Source organism: Lissotriton vulgaris, chromosome 2_1 (assembly GCF_964263255.1).
Source record: "Lissotriton vulgaris chromosome 2_1, aLisVul1.2, whole genome shotgun sequence".
Lineage (NCBI taxonomy): Eukaryota > Metazoa > Chordata > Amphibia > Caudata > Salamandridae > Lissotriton > Lissotriton vulgaris.
Window position 1 is genome coordinate 787,279,931 of NC_141687.1, and position 15,590 is coordinate 787,295,520.

The following is a 15,590-nucleotide window of genomic DNA, read 5'->3' on the forward strand; positions in this document are numbered from 1 at the left end:
AGTGCGTCATGTTCGTGACACGTTTACAATACCTGTAAATAAGGAGGATCACATTTATATTTCCACACCAGGAGTCGCCTCATTATGTACGCCCTTACAAGACACCTCTTTTTAAATACAGGTATTCAATTTCCTTTCATGAACATCAATCAATACTATGAGAAAAATATTATATACAAATAGCACATATAACACCTGGCTACCCCTTACTTTTTCAAATAATTAAATATAAAAAAGGCATCAATATAGATGCACACTTTTTGTGCAACTCAAGCCAAAAACGAGTCAGTCATGTAGACTCGGAAAGAGCACAGCTCTGTGTAGTAAATATTTATTTTTGTCCTGAAAGGTGGGGAGTACTGTGCCAATTTGCTCAAACAGCCAGGAAGCATTCTGCAGGTGCTGGATTGCTTTCAATAGCTCAGTCACTCTGACTCTGCAGACAATAGCACCAAAGCCTCATTCTGTGAATAACAAATAATGTGATTTATATTGCTCATGAAAACATAGCCACAGAATTTGCAAAAGTGGCATCTAATGTCATTGGCCAGAAATAACCGTGAAGAATCATCAATCACTTCTTGTGTTCTTTAGGTTTTAAAGTTCACTTTGGAGAGCAACCCATTTCATTTTTCTTACATTCAATGGAACCAGAGATGGTAAATTCGGGGTCCCTTAAATTTGCATATTTTATTCATTCTTTATTATAGGTCTGGCCATGTATGTTTCGCACATGGAAATGTATTTTTAAAACACAGTAGGTATCCATTGAATGTTTCAACGCAAAGCACAGAATGTTCATTCAGTACCAGTAAAGGATTTATTTAGTCATAACGAACTTTGCAACCAAAAAAAAAAATAGGAACAAGTACAACGTTTTCAGGTGTAACTAACTAACAAACAAGTTGTCTGTTCTTTGCACTTAGGTTTCATCTACGTTTAGCTATGTTTTTTAACATTTATTTATAGGTTTCACAAAAGTTTACAATAGTACTAGAGGTGGGCGAGTCAACAAATTAACAGGGAGAGAGAGCCGAGCCAGAGCCGAGCCAAGTGCCTGGCTTGGCACTAGGAGTCCGTATTTGGCATGTTCCTAATGCAACACACATTATTTACACCTATGATGAAGTCTCTTCAAAAATCAAAAGGTGTATTTCATTAACAAGTGCAAGTATTTCATCGTAGTAGTACCTCAAATTATGACTGCTCTAAGACCCGTGTAATAAGACAAGAGAGTTTGCAAACATGAAAATAGAAACATTCATGCCCCGGTCCTGACGACAGAGCCATTAATGAACTGTGAAGCAAGTCAGTTAAAATATGTGTACCCTATATGTGGCCTCGACTCCTAGGGGCAGACTTACAAGCCCCTTGCGCCACTTTTGCGTCACTTTTCCAATGTTAAAAATGATGCAACAGTGGCGCAAGAGGCTTGTAAATCTCCCCTCTATTACATATCATAGCCTATTAAATCAAACACGTGTTTTTACAGCACATCCTGCAGCACACTTGATTCACAGTGCTGTCATATGTGATAACGAAGAGAAAGGAAGTTTAGTGAAATAAAATATTTGCCTAGAATTACACAATTTCGTAAAGCAGGGAGGCGGGATTGATTCCAGTTTTTCTCGTTTCACATTGTGCAATTTACCATTGGCTGGGTATCGCATTCTAACTTTTTACATTCAAGGGCACTGCTAATTTTTGATGCGTGAGGTTAGTTAGAGCTTCTGTGGCAAACAGAAACCACATGAAGGTTCGACTTGTTCTGAGTTCTAAGGTCGAAGAGGGCTGTTGTGTCTTCCTCGTAATAACGACAGACTACTTCTTTATGTATCTCAGAGCTTTATTCAACATGTGCTCTCAGGTCCCCGTCCCTACTCTAACTGACTAGCCCATCCCCTCAATCCTCCTCTTCCCCCAGCCCACTAACTCCGCCCACCCAGCTACTAGAACGTTTACAATACCACATCTCCCCCTTTCTTGACAAAACGGAATAACAAGTTAATTCACAGTACCTCAAGTAGTCATTTAGGCCGATGAACAGCTTGTCGGGCCGTTGGGAGCCTCCTCCACCGGCAATCTCACTCTCAGACTAGGTGTCCGTATGAATAGGGTTAATGTTCAGAACAGAACTCTCACTGCATTCACCATTGGATGACTCAACTGTTGTAGCGAGGGCGTCTCTCAGGACTGGGGCACACTCGAGTGCATGCAACATGCTGTTGGGGATTCGCTGACCGGCAGGTCCTGTGGTCACTAGGGCGCCCTTCTAACATGTGATAGTCAAAGGATCGTCCCAGAATCGACAGTCTGCCTTCGCTGATTGTTCTTGCTTTATCACCACAGGGTAATCTGTTTCTGGTTGTTGCTCTTGCTTTATCACCACAGTGTCCCCTGCCGGCCGGGAGGAGTGTCTCATCTTCCGGCGGTGATCGACACGCAATTTTATTTCTTCAGTCTTGGCCTTCTGGACAATGCTGACTTCGGAAACACAGCCAGTCGTTGACACATGTCTCAGTGCGCCTTCCCTTGTGGACATTCTTGTCGGGAGGGGTCGACTCATCATTAATGTTGCTGGGCACTTGCCCGTGGTGACATCGGGAGTGTTTCGGTAGACTCTCACTACTTCATCAAGGGTCACCTGAAAGTCCTTCCGGTTCAGAGCGGTTTGTTGAAACGTTTTCCGAAGGATAGCCATGAACCGATCACTAGTGCCATTACCTGGTGGCCACAGCGAGGTGATCTTTTGATGATGAATGTTGAGCTGCTTTGTAAAATCCTCGAACTCTGGACTAGTGAATGGGGAACCATTTTCTGTTTTCAGCCCTTTGGGAGCACCCCATGCATCAAAGACTTCGTCAAGCATCGCTATAATGTTGAGCACACTCGGGGAGGAGACAAGCTGAGCAACTGGGAATCTGGAAAGTTCGTCCATCACCACGAGGCATGCTGGCCCGAAGGTAACGGGCCATGAAAGTCTATGACTATTTCTTGCCACACCTCTTGAGGTAGTCCAGTCTTTGGCAGAGGCTGGTGTGGACCTCCAGCGTTGACTACTTTGCATTGAAGGCAATCCTGCAGCGCTAGTTCAACCATGTGATCGAGTGAGGGAAACCAGACCCATTCTCTCACAGTTCTCTTGGTGGCCCCCACACCACGATGACTGGTGTGCGCTAAATTGATAATTCTCTGACATAATTTACTGGGAATGATAATCCTTTGGTTCCTTAACAGAAGCCCGTCAGGGGTGACAGACAATTCCCTCCGAATGTTTTGGAACACTTGCAGTTCCTGCCGAAGTTGTGGATCATTCTCCCCTTCTTTGTTAATGTCTCTCCACCGGTTGTTTCGTAGACAGTATAAGATTTTTTTGAAAACAGCATCATCTCTGGATGCTTGCCGAACATCCTCCAGGGGAATTGCCAGTGACTTGACTTGATCTGCCACACGATGATAGCATTCTACCGCTGCTGCTAATTCAGAGGCAGGAGATGAAAGCAGAGAGTGTGGCACATGATCACCAGTGTTGGCTGACTCCCGGGGTTAAAGGGTAGTTGCATAAAAGTCATCGGCCATAACCACCTTGTCACTGGCACCCTTTGTTGTAGCCTCCGACAGAATGTGCCCAGAGAACTTGAGGGTGGAACAATGAAACTCACATTTATCTTTGTTTAGCGTTAAATTAGCTTTCACCAGAGCGTGACATACTCTATCCAGTGCCTTGTCATGTTCTTGTGTGCTGGACCCATATACTAGTATGCTATCTTTGTGGTTCAGAGTATTGGGTATATGCTGAATGACTTTGCCAACCGCTTCCTGCAGTATCTCTGCTGCTGCAGGGATGTCTTCACTCAATCGTTTGTAACGGAATAGTCCCATGTGTGTGACAAAAGTCGTGATGTATCGCAACTTGTCGTGTAGTGTTAGCTGGGAATACCCACGGTTGAGGTCAAGTCTGGAAAACACTTTAGCATTATTTAGTGTCCATCTCATGTCACTCAGATGGGGCCCTACAGAGCGCTCCTCGCCAAGGGCCATGCCGGGCACTCTCACATCCACACACAGGTGTACTCTTGTGGGCGTCCCTTTCCTGGGGACGATAAGAACTGGTGACACCCAGGGGACAGGACCACTTGCTCGCTCAATAATGTCATCTTTCAACAGTTCTTGTATCTCCTTTTCGACAGCTTGTTGGAGATGCCCGGGCACCCTTCGGGGTTGTGAGCCACAGGGCGGATTTGTTAATCTATGCAAAGTTTAATCTGAAACTGGTTCATCCTTCCCAGACCCGAGAATAGCTTTGGGAATTGGTGCACTATGCCTGGGTCATGATCACCTCTATACAGAATTTCTACCAGCCGAAGGCGCTCGGCAGTAGGCAGGCTGAGGAGACAGTCCACCTCTAGACCCTCGATAACATGAATGACAGCTGGTATTGACATTGCTTTGTATTGAAGTGTCGTGGAAAACTTTCCAAGGCAGGTAAGCAGCTCTTTGGCCATCCACGTGTACACCCGGACGTAAGCAGGGCTTAACTGCGGTGATGCTTTCATTTTTTTGTATTCATTCACTGATATATAGTTTAATGACGCTCCGCTATCTAACACAAATTTGGCGGCGTGACTCCCTACCCAGATGTCAAGGCGGGGATACTTCCTTAACTGATCTCGGTCGGTCACCATGCTCACGTATTCATCCGTGTATTCAGGTTCTCTGGATCCTCACCGGGACTCTCGTGACGACGGTCTGCGGGTCCACTGAGATCGTCTCGACTCCCTGCTGGAGTTTGATGATCCGGACAAGGATTTGGTGCGATCTTGCACTGCTCGCGCATGATGACGCCGAGCACCCGGCCGGGACGCTCGTGTGGCGTCACCTCCCTGTTCACGTCGGTGATCTCCACACATCGCTTCAAAATGATTCTGGCGCCCACACACTTCCGACACTGCTGGCCCATCGCCGGGCAGGCGTCTGTATGTGGAAAGTCATAGCCACATATTTAGCATTTCTTGGCACGATCCACCCTTTGGTCGTGCCAACTGATATCATGACGCCAGCGTCTGGCTGGTTGGCGCCGTGAGGATGGCCTGGTTCTTCTGGGCCTTTCGCTGGAATGCCGGCGGGATCGGACATTCTGAACCCGGTTGGCCTGTTCTCTTTTTCCTACACACCCTGACTCCATTTTCTTGGCGTGCTCCTCGGCCTGATCGTGCACTCTTGTCATCTCTTCGATTTCGTCAAGATTGTGACTTTTCTTTAGCAGCTTCCGTCTAAGTGCTTCAGACTGACACCCGTCAATAATTCGAAGCCGTATGGCATCTTCAGTGGAAAATGTGTCAAAGTCGCACTATCGGGATAACCGACTAAGTCGTGTTATGTACGTGCTCGTCAGCTCTTCTGGGTCCTGACGAGCCTGGTGAAACATATATCTCTCGTAATCAACATTACGCTTGTGCAGGAACTTTTTGTTAAGGACCTCACAAACCTTGGCATATGTCCTGGTTTCAGCCGGGGGCAATTTCGTTTATCACTTTGCTAATGTCTTTTCCAACTAAATTACGCAATGCAATCAACTGATCTTCATCCACCGTCACCTTGGACCCTTTGATGTAGTCCTTGAAGTCTTCAACCCACTCCTGCCACCGTGGACCCATGCTTCCACCAGCTATCAGAGTCAATGGCTCTGGGGGCCTCAGGTCGGTCATGCCCACCAGGATTGGCTTGGCTTCTCTTTGGGGTGAGTTGTGCGTTGACATGATGAATGATTTATCTAATGTTCCTGTTCTGTTTCCTGTAACACTCTATCTCTCTTGACCACGTGTGGTCATTTGGATTGTCTTGTGCTTGTTCAAAAACTCTGTCGCTGCCTCTGGGCAGTCGTGTGATTCACTGTTCACAGTTTCAAGTGATGCGCTTATTCACGCTGAGCAATCATCTCATGTTATTCATGTTTTCATCCGTTCATTACCGTGTGGCTTGGAATGTCTCGGGCTTGTCTTCATGCAACAGGGTCACCTCATTCATGTGACTCGTCGGTACACTGTACTCGTGACACTTTATGTCTGCAATTCTGTGCAACACTACAAATGCTTGTGTCCTTCTTTGTCTTGCCTCTTGGGGTGATGCGCTCTTGGTACAGTCCGTTATTCGATCATTACTGTGCTCGAATTTCTTTAACTGAATGGCGTGCACTGATGCCTGACTCCAAGATGGCCGCTTCACTATTGACCAAGGAAGTCCTTCCCATCTTGCCTGACTTCAAAATGGCCGCTTGACTGACAGTTTTCACTCTGCGATGTCCGACGACATGCACTCTTCACTCGCACGATGCGTTGCAACAGGGACTCACCGGTCGCCACCACACTGCTGGCACAACGATCTCTCCAATCGTCTGCTTGTCTCTCGCCGGCCACTCCACTTCACCAGGTACGCTTGGGCCGCAACTCAAACTTTGGCTTTTCGCACGCATGCCACTTCGCACGCTTTTGGGGTGAGGGTCTCTCGTGGCGGGCTATCTCATCTGTTCAGTACTTTCCCACAAATTCATCCTGATCTCACACTTCTTACGATTTCGTAGCACGGTGGTACTAGGTGACTTCAGAGCTTGTCAGTAGGCCTCATACCACGCCGGGCCTCTTAGCTTCTCACCGCTTCAGGCGCGTACCGGCGCCAAATTCAAAACTTCACCAATGCTCGACTGCGCTTCTTCGCTGGGGCTCTATGCGATCACCCGATCAGGGAACAGATACGAACTGCTGGCCTCTCTTCTCTGGGCGGCAATTCTTCTTGGGGCACCTGCGTCGCAACAGCGACTTCCTTCCTAATTTCTAGGAATGGAACCGAATGTCATTTGCGGGTTCAGGGATAGCAAGCTGTGCATCCCATCCTCGTCGCCAGTTGTCGTGTCTTCCTCATAATAACAACAGACTACTTCTTTATGTATCTAAGAGCTTTATTCAACATGTGCTCTCAGGTCCCCGCCCCTACTCTAACTGACTAGCCCATCTCCTGGATCCTCCTCTTTCCCCAGCCCACTAACTCCGCCCACCCAGCTACTAGAACGTTTACAATACCACAAGGGCCTCGAGCTGAGGAGGGCCTCGAGCTGAGCAGGGTCTTGAGTCCAGCGACACTCCCGTCTCTAAAGAGTACCTATGGAAAGCTGCAACAGTCAAGGCTTTTAAGGATTACTTTTGCAAAACTTCTGTGAATTCCCATTTAATTCAGAGAAAGTCATTTCTGAATGCGTAATTATACAGAGTGGGTGCACGCAGAAAGAGCTTTCGATTACAGCAATTCCTTGCTTATTTCTTCTCCACAGGAAAACATATTTTTGCTGTAGCGTTACCATTTACCTTACACTCTCACCCACTTTGGTGATGTCTCTTGCTTTAGATATTCTAGAAACAAATTTGCTGTTTACAGTGCAATATATTACAGACATCTAAAGATGAATCAACATGACTCAAAAGAACCAGTGAAAAGGTTTACAATCTGCTGAGCAAAGAAGAAACCACATTATATATAGACACAGGCATCTGATGAACGCATAGGGGACCTGATTGTAGAAGAGCTTACAGAACTCAAGTGGAGTTTAACAATTCTCCACTCCTGGGGCAATTCTGTACTAGGGGATGAAGACACTTGTGTAGCCTCTTCTGTAATTCATATTGCACAACTATAATCTGAACGGGAATATTAAAATCGAAATGGAAGTATGTGGCATGAAGCACATTCACCATCTGCCACACAGAAAAGCATTATATATGTCATAAACCTGTGCATAATTTGTGCCAGGGTGTGCAAGTGCTCAGCACTGGCACTTATTTACAAACACCAGAATTTTATTATGACAGCCCACCACATGGCAGCGCTGTCTCCCCTATTTTTAAAGACCAGTAGTGTTTCACTGTGCTATAAAGTTTAAAAAAATATAATGAACTAGAACGTCTAGTCCATTCTTACAACGCTAGGTGGCTTGGAATTGTGAAAATGTCACACTGAGTTTAATGGTTAATAGTAAGTGTTGGAATTGGCATTTGGCAGGCCTACCTGGGGCATTGAATAATATTGTGAGAACCAGTGCCTTCCTGAGAATTAAGTTGGACCTTAGAGAACCTGCTTTGTTACAAATTAACCATTGTCATAAAAAAAATTTTTGTAACATCGTTTTTATTGCATCACCAAAATAATTTACAGACATTAATTCCTTGGCAGAAATAGAAAACATAGCAAGAAGTCATATTATCAATTCGTTCCCCCCATCATGTCTGGCATGTCTCCAGAGAGAAGACCAATTTGCCATTACGCTGAGTCCATTCCTTGCTGCATAAATCAACGTCCGACATCATGTTTACAAGAAAAAGTGGAATGCTTTTGTGATTTTCACCCCACCCCCACCCCTAACAATCACCTTCCCCCCACCACCTCAACAGTCCCGAACTCCCCCCCCCCCGTGGCAGCGCTGTGTAAAAAGATCCTAGTCAGAGTAAGGTCCAGTGTGTGTAAGAAGGTCCTAAACATTCACTAAGGTGTGTTCCTGGGTGTGTGAGCGGGGTCGGCAGCCACCAAATCCTCCTCCCCCTCATCCCCCTCATCAGTATCCTCTCGGAGCGCCTGTACCATCATTTCCCAAGCTGTTGCCCTCTCCATAGCCTTCTCATCATCCGTCCTCCTCGCCATCTGGTACCTCAAAGTACTTTCACACGCTGCCCACCGCAGACATTCACCATACCATCGCTTATACGTGGGTCCCGCTTTCGACTTCCAATTCCTCGTTATCTCCCGCTTCGCAAGGATCAACCCCAAGTCTATAAATCGGCTGGTATTTTTAGTTTTAGACGTGTGCGGAAACCAATGTAGGATCCCCACTGCTTTGGTGTACTGTATGTCCCTATCCGTAGCATTATTCAGGGCCCTCCCGATTTCCTGCCAGTAGTCCCCCAAGACAGGGCAGTCCCACAGCATGTGACCCAAATCCGCCCCAACTGTGTTACACCTGGGAGAAGCCGCTTGTTCCACCCCAAAGTATTGCCGTATTTTCCCAGGCGTGAGGTATGCCCGATGAATAATGTAGAAGTGTATGAGCTGGAACCTGGCGTTCCTCGAGCTTTTCCGTGCCCGTTGTAGCAACTGACCCCAAGTTATATCAGGGATCTCCATTTGGAGGTCCAACTCCCACTTAGCCTTCAAAGCCGCGAGCGGCTGCAAGGCCTCCCGCAACATTCTGGAGTACAGACAGGTAACCGCCTTGAAGGTCCCGGCTGCCATCATCGTATATTGACACGCCATGGAGTTCGCCGGTTCCTGCAAACCCTCCCCCCAGTGATCTTGCATAGCGCCTGTTACCGCTGCATGCAACAAGTAGTCACCTCGCGGGAGATCGAACCGCTCTTGCAATTCCTGAAATGGGAGCATCACACCGTCCTCGTACAAGTCGCCCAGCATTTGAACCCCAGCCTCCTCCCAGCCCAGTAAACACGACCAGTCCCCTCCATGAGGGAGGGCTGTAACCATCCCCAGCGGAATCTCCGGGGCATACATAAGGCGGACCCCCGCTCGTTTGCGCGCCCGATTCCAGCAGAGTCGAAATGTCTGTTCCTCCACTGTCAAATCTCTAACCAAGAGCTTCTGATGCAACGTGATGTATGCCAGCACATGCCGCGGAGTGCCCTCATCCCTAGCATGCTCCGGGCCTCGATATACCCGCGCGACCTCCTGAGTGAAAGCCTGCAGCTGAGCCGCCAGATAATATCCTTCAAAATCAGGCACCGCCATACCTCCCTCATCCTTGGGCCGCAAGAGAGTGTCCAGCGCGATTTGTCGCCTTCCTGTGCCCCAGAGAAACGCTATGGTCAATGATCTCAGGCGACGGAAAACGGAGCCCGGAATCCATACCGGAACCGTCCTAAAATAATATAACAGCCTGGGCAGAGCCACCATCTTAAGCAGGGAGACCCGACCAGCCAGTGACAGTGGAAGAGTGGACCAAAAATCCATACTCCCCCTCAGGGCAGTAATGCAACGGTTAATATTGCCATCCAGCATATCCGTTGGGGTATGGTAAATGTAAACGCCTAGATAAGGCAGACAGTGCGGTTCCCACCGGAGTTCCTGCGCCGTGAGAGGGCACGGCTCTCCCTGTCTCAGGGGGTGGAGACAGGATTTGGGCCAATTGACCTTTAGGCCCGACAGTCGCGCGAACAGCTCCAACAAACGTCTCGCCCCCAGTAGCTCTACTTCCGCATCAGCCAGGAACATTAGTAAGTCATCTGCATACAAGGAGATAAGATGCGGCCTGTCCCTGTACATCAGCCCCGCATAGTGGCGGCCAGACCTGGCTTCCGCAGCAAAGGGTTCCATAGCCAAAGCAAACAGGAGAGGAGAGAGGGAGCACCCTTGCCTAGTGCCTCGTCGTACGGGGTACTGCTTCGAAATCAGGGAGCCAACCCTGACTCTAGCTGTGGCTTCCGTATACAGGACTTTGGTCCAGTTGATGTACCCATCCCCTAGCCCGAAACGCCTCATCACCTCGTACAGATAATCCCATTCAAGGCTATCAAAGGCCTTCTCGATGTCTATGGAGAGCACGAATGGGGTAGTGGCTTCCGACCAGTGGGCCCCCATCAATCTTGTAAGCCTGCGGATATTGTGGGTAGTGTTACGCGTAGGGATGAAGCCGCACTGATCTTTGTGAACCAGTCTTGTCATGTGTGCCAGTAATCTATTTGCCAGGATTTTACTCAGGATCTTGTAGTCCGTCGTGAGCATGGACAATGGACGGTAGGATGAAAGGGCAGTGCCCTCTCTGCCAGGTTTTAATAATGGGATCATAAGGGCCTCACACATGGAGCTTGGGAGCCGACCACGCGATTGCGCTTCATTATAAACCAGTTGGAGTTGCGGAGCTAGGTACTCCAAATATTTACTATAAAATTCCACCGGGAGACCGTCAAGCCCCGGAGTTTTATTCCTAGCCATCTGCTTCACAGCATTCCCTATCTCCCCGATCGTAATGGGCCGACCCAACTCCTCTGCCTCCGATTCCTCCAATTGCGGTAGCGGTAGCCCTTCTAGAAAAGTGCCCAACTCTTCCACCCCGCCCGTCTCTCCACTCTCATACAAACACTCATAATACGCCCTGAATCTATCCAGAATCCCTGCTTGGGTGTGGCACAGCCCCTCCCCCACCGCCTGAATCGCCATGATGGGCGTGCCCCGCCTGATCGGATTGGCAAGCCACGCCAGCATCGACCCCGCCTTATCACCTTCCGCATGCGCCTTTGTCATGTACGCTTTATGGTCAAAGCTACGCAGCCGTTCCAATTCCACCGCTAGTGCCTCCCTGGCGCCACTAAGCCCCTCCTGAAGCTCGGGGTGATTTGGGCGTTCCCTCTCCCTCTCCCTCAACCGCTTCTCCGCCTTCTCAAGATCATCCAGCAAAGTCCTACGTGTCCCTGCAGTGTTCCCAATACAGTGCCCCCTGACCACCACCTTAAACGCGTCCCACTCCACCGCCCTAGTGGAGGCGGAGTCACTGTTCTCCTCAAAGTAGCGCTCTGTTTGCTCCCCTAAGGCCTCCCTGAAAAGCAAATCATCCAAGGTATCAGGCTGCAGTCGCCATGTTGGCACACAATTAACTTCCACCATCCAGTTCAGGGACAACAACAAGGGGTTGTGGTCCGACATCGTGCGAGCCAGATACTCTGCGCTACCCACTGTGGCGAGCATATGTGAAGAGCACAGAAACGCATCCAATCTAACATGTAGGTCATGCAAATGTGAGTGGAAGGAATAGTCCCTAGTGGTGGGGTGTAGCGTCCTCCAGGCGTCCCCCAGGGCCCAACTCTCCTGCCACTCCAGCCTGCGTTTTGCTACCCTGTGTGCTGGGGATGCGCGCAGCGGGGGATGGGATCTATCCAAGTCAACATCCATCACCGAGTTGAAATCCCCCCCCATGAGCACAGGCCCTGCCAGATAACTCGCCAGTTTGCCCGAGAGTGTTGTCAGAAAAGCGGGCAAATCCACATTGGGGGCGTACACGCTGCAGAGAGATACCACCCGGCCCCTCAATCTCCCCTCCACCGCTACATATCTACCCTCCGGGTCCACTATCGACTTGGTGACCTGGAAAGGGACCCCCGCCCGTATCCAAATCAACGTCCCTCTCGCAAAGGCCGAATAAGTCGTGTTAAACAGTTGCCCCCTCCACCTTCTTTGCAGCGCAATCCCCTCCTGCTTGTTGAGATGCGTCTCTTGTAGGAACGCTATATGCACACCCCTACGCTTCAGATATGCTTGCACCTTGTGCCTCCGTGCCATAGTCTGGAGACCCCGCCCATTCCAGGTCACACATTTCAGAGCCCCCGTACTAGCCATAGCCCTTTACATACACAGACAGTACAATAAAAGTCACCAACCATGCGCTTTTGCCAACAGCGTGCTGCCCCTCCCTCCCACTCCAAACAAGTGAAACCCCCCCCCAAAACAACCTGAGCAACCCCAAATACTCTCGGCTCCCACCCCCCAGGACAGGCCCCCCCACAACTGGAAGCAACCCCATCCAAACTATCACACCCAACCACCCTCAAAAGTAGGCACTAATATTCGCAGTCTCCTCTGCGATGACCGTAAGGGCCAGTAGGGCGCGGGCCGATGTCGGGAGGGTTCGTCAAAGCAAATCAGTCCCGCATATTCCGCCCCATGATCCCTCCATTACAGATTCACAAAACCCCATATAATAGTATCCTGTTCTCACGGGCACAGCGCCCCAGTGTCTGACCAGTAGGCCGCTCCTCTTGTCCAGCGCGTCATGCCTCAAGGATCTCCCCAGAAGTCTGCGGTGTCACTATAGGGCCCTTGGCTCCACCAAATTCCGAGAGCCCCGTCTCCGACCCCGTGCCCTGCTCATCAGAGTCCGTGCCCTTCCCGGACTGGCTTCTGGCCGCGCTAGATAGGTCCACAACCGCCTGTAGGGCCGCCTTTCTCTCTGCTTCCGTTTGTGATATGGACGGTTTGCCAGTTCTCCGATGATTTTTTCGAATCCGTTGGGACTTCCTGATCGGTTGTGCCACTCTAGCTTCCTCCGCCCTGGCTTTAGCTCCGTCCGTTCCAGCTTTTTAGGTGTCCCACCAGGCCCAAGCATCCGCCGAGGTCGCAAAAAAGAGCGATTGTTCGTCCACCATCACTCTCAGCTTCGCTGGGAAGAGCAGGGAGTATTTTATGGCCTCTCCACGGAGCTCACGTTTGAGGGACAAGAAGTTGGCCCGGAGTTTCTGAGTCTCAAACGTATAGTCCGGGAACATAGTGACTCTGTTATTGTCCACTTGAAAGGGTCCCGCTTCCCTCGCCCTCTGTAGTAGCCAGTCCCGGTCCCTGTAATGGAGCAACTTGAACACCACCGGGCGAGGTGGAAGGCCCGGGGCCGGTCCCGAGCCGGTACCCTGTGAGCCCGTTCCAGGGAGAAGAAAGGAGATAGTCCCTCCGGTGCCACCTCAGTGCGTAGCCAGTTGTCGAGGTAGCCCACCATATCGTCGCCCTCAATTTTCTCCGGTAGGCCCACGAGGCGAACATTATTGCGCCTACTCCTGTTTTCCGCATCCTCGGCCCTCCTCTCCAGCACCTTCAGCCTGTCTAGGGCATTCGCCATCTGCATTTTCACAGCTGCGTGGTCCGGGGCCAATTCCTGAACAGTAATTTCCATGGATTTCACTCTATCCTTAAGTTTATCATGGTCAGCTTTCAGGAGACCCAAGCCCGTCGCCACCTGGGCGATGTCCTGCTGCAGGGCGTCTTTCAAGGTCGTGATGGCCTCCAATATACGGTTCTGCATGCGCTAGAGAGCAGACTGATCACGATCCGCTCCATCCGCCGCCTCCGTGTCGGTCGCTCCTTCCCCCTTCCCTTTCGGTTTCACCATCTCGGCTGCAAATGGTAGCGGCCTCTAGGGACCCTTCGTCACCCTCACTGTTTCCACACTGCAGAGCTCCGCCACTAGAAAACTCCCCGGGCAGTAGGATCAGTGTTCTTGGATGTGCTTAGCGCAGTGGGCTCCGCTCCAATCACACTAGATAGTATAGTACTCTAGGGTTCACTGCTGCCGTTGAGCCTTCAGATGCCAGCCTGTGCTCAGATAGTCAGGACCGTCGTCACAGGGCCGCCGCCATTTTAGTGCTTCGTCGGCGGTCTTAATTATGGCCACGATTCCCAACAGCTAGCATCAGCTTGAGGGGAATTCATCCGTGCCTGCCGAGTAGGTCAAGAGGGGTCCTGCAGTCCATCCAACCCCTCCAGTAATAGGGCAGCAGAAGAATCCGGCCTCGTGCACCCAACGTTTCCTTATCCCGGACTCAGGGCGCCATCTTAGATCGACGGCATCACACCCGGTGCTGGTCTTCAAAGTCCAATTTCAGGGCCAGGAATGGCTCTAGGTCGTCCACCGTGAACGCCGCACCCTCCGTGATGACTTCAGATTTTAAATTATCCCAGTTTTGCTGGAATCCGTTCAGATAATCAGGATGATATTCGGGATCGGGCGCGGAGCTCCGGGCTCACGCTGCCTACCTCCTCGGCATCCAAGCCACGCCCCCACCATTGTCATAAACATGTCCTTGCAATACAATTTATGTTAGCAAAAACAACGAAGTGTCAGCTGCTTCATTACTTTGAATATCAGAAAACTGGAGGTTCTATTTTGGCTAATATGGAACAATTACTTAAATCCCAGAGGAGGCAATAATGACTACCCCTTGATTTTCAGAGAAAAATGTTGCATTCTGAATACATATAATCCCGAAAATGTTTAACAAATACAAATGCACAACATTTTTAACGAGGACCGAAATTGGACCCATCAAACAGGGTTTAATTGCAGCAGTCAGACCTAAGAAAATGTGTGCTCATACACCACCTTTACTTCTACAGCTGAAACAGTTGTCCTTGAAAACCCACTGCATTTTACACAGCTTTGAAAGGGAGCGCAACCAAATATTTTCAATATCAACGAACAACTCCAGGGACCGTATTACAAATTGTTCCCCGGGGTTACAACACGCATGTGCACCCATTTTGGGTGCCCCCGACGCACAATGGTATTCCATAACGGGACTCAGACATGCGGCCCCATGTAAATGAGAGAATCATTTTGCTGCTGCACCCACGCCAGATTATCGATGCGGGCGCAGAATCAAACATACACTTACAAGGCGTAGTGACAGTGCGCTCCTATAGACAGCCCTCTGGAAGGGAGAAAAAGAGTCACTCACTGCACCCACCTGCAAGGGTATCTCTCTACTGTCTTCAGATTGAAGGTGGCATGACTCGTGCACAGTGAAACACGGAGCGGCTTTGAAGCAGCCGCCGGGGGCGGCTCCTCCGCTAAGGAGGAGGAGCATCGCCCCACTGCTTTGAGACCAGTGCAGAGGAAAATAAAATGATAATAACTGAAAGTTATTATCATTTTATTTTTCTGTTCCTAGGTGTGGGGAGGGACGGGCCTGGCCAGAGCAGGTACCAGGGGAGGAGTGGTTTTAGCTCCCTAAGTGCGGATGACTGGCCACCCTTCTTGGGCCAGCCAAACAGTCATGCGC

General features: G+C 49.7%; 1 protein-coding gene across 1 annotated transcript in view; it reads right to left on the minus strand.

Moving 5' to 3' along the window:
- LOC147731161 (dynein axonemal heavy chain 11-like) overlaps nucleotides 1-15,590 on the minus strand; it is a 1,538,124-nt gene that overhangs the window by 1,415,802 nt on the left and 106,732 nt on the right. The window lies entirely within an intron of this gene.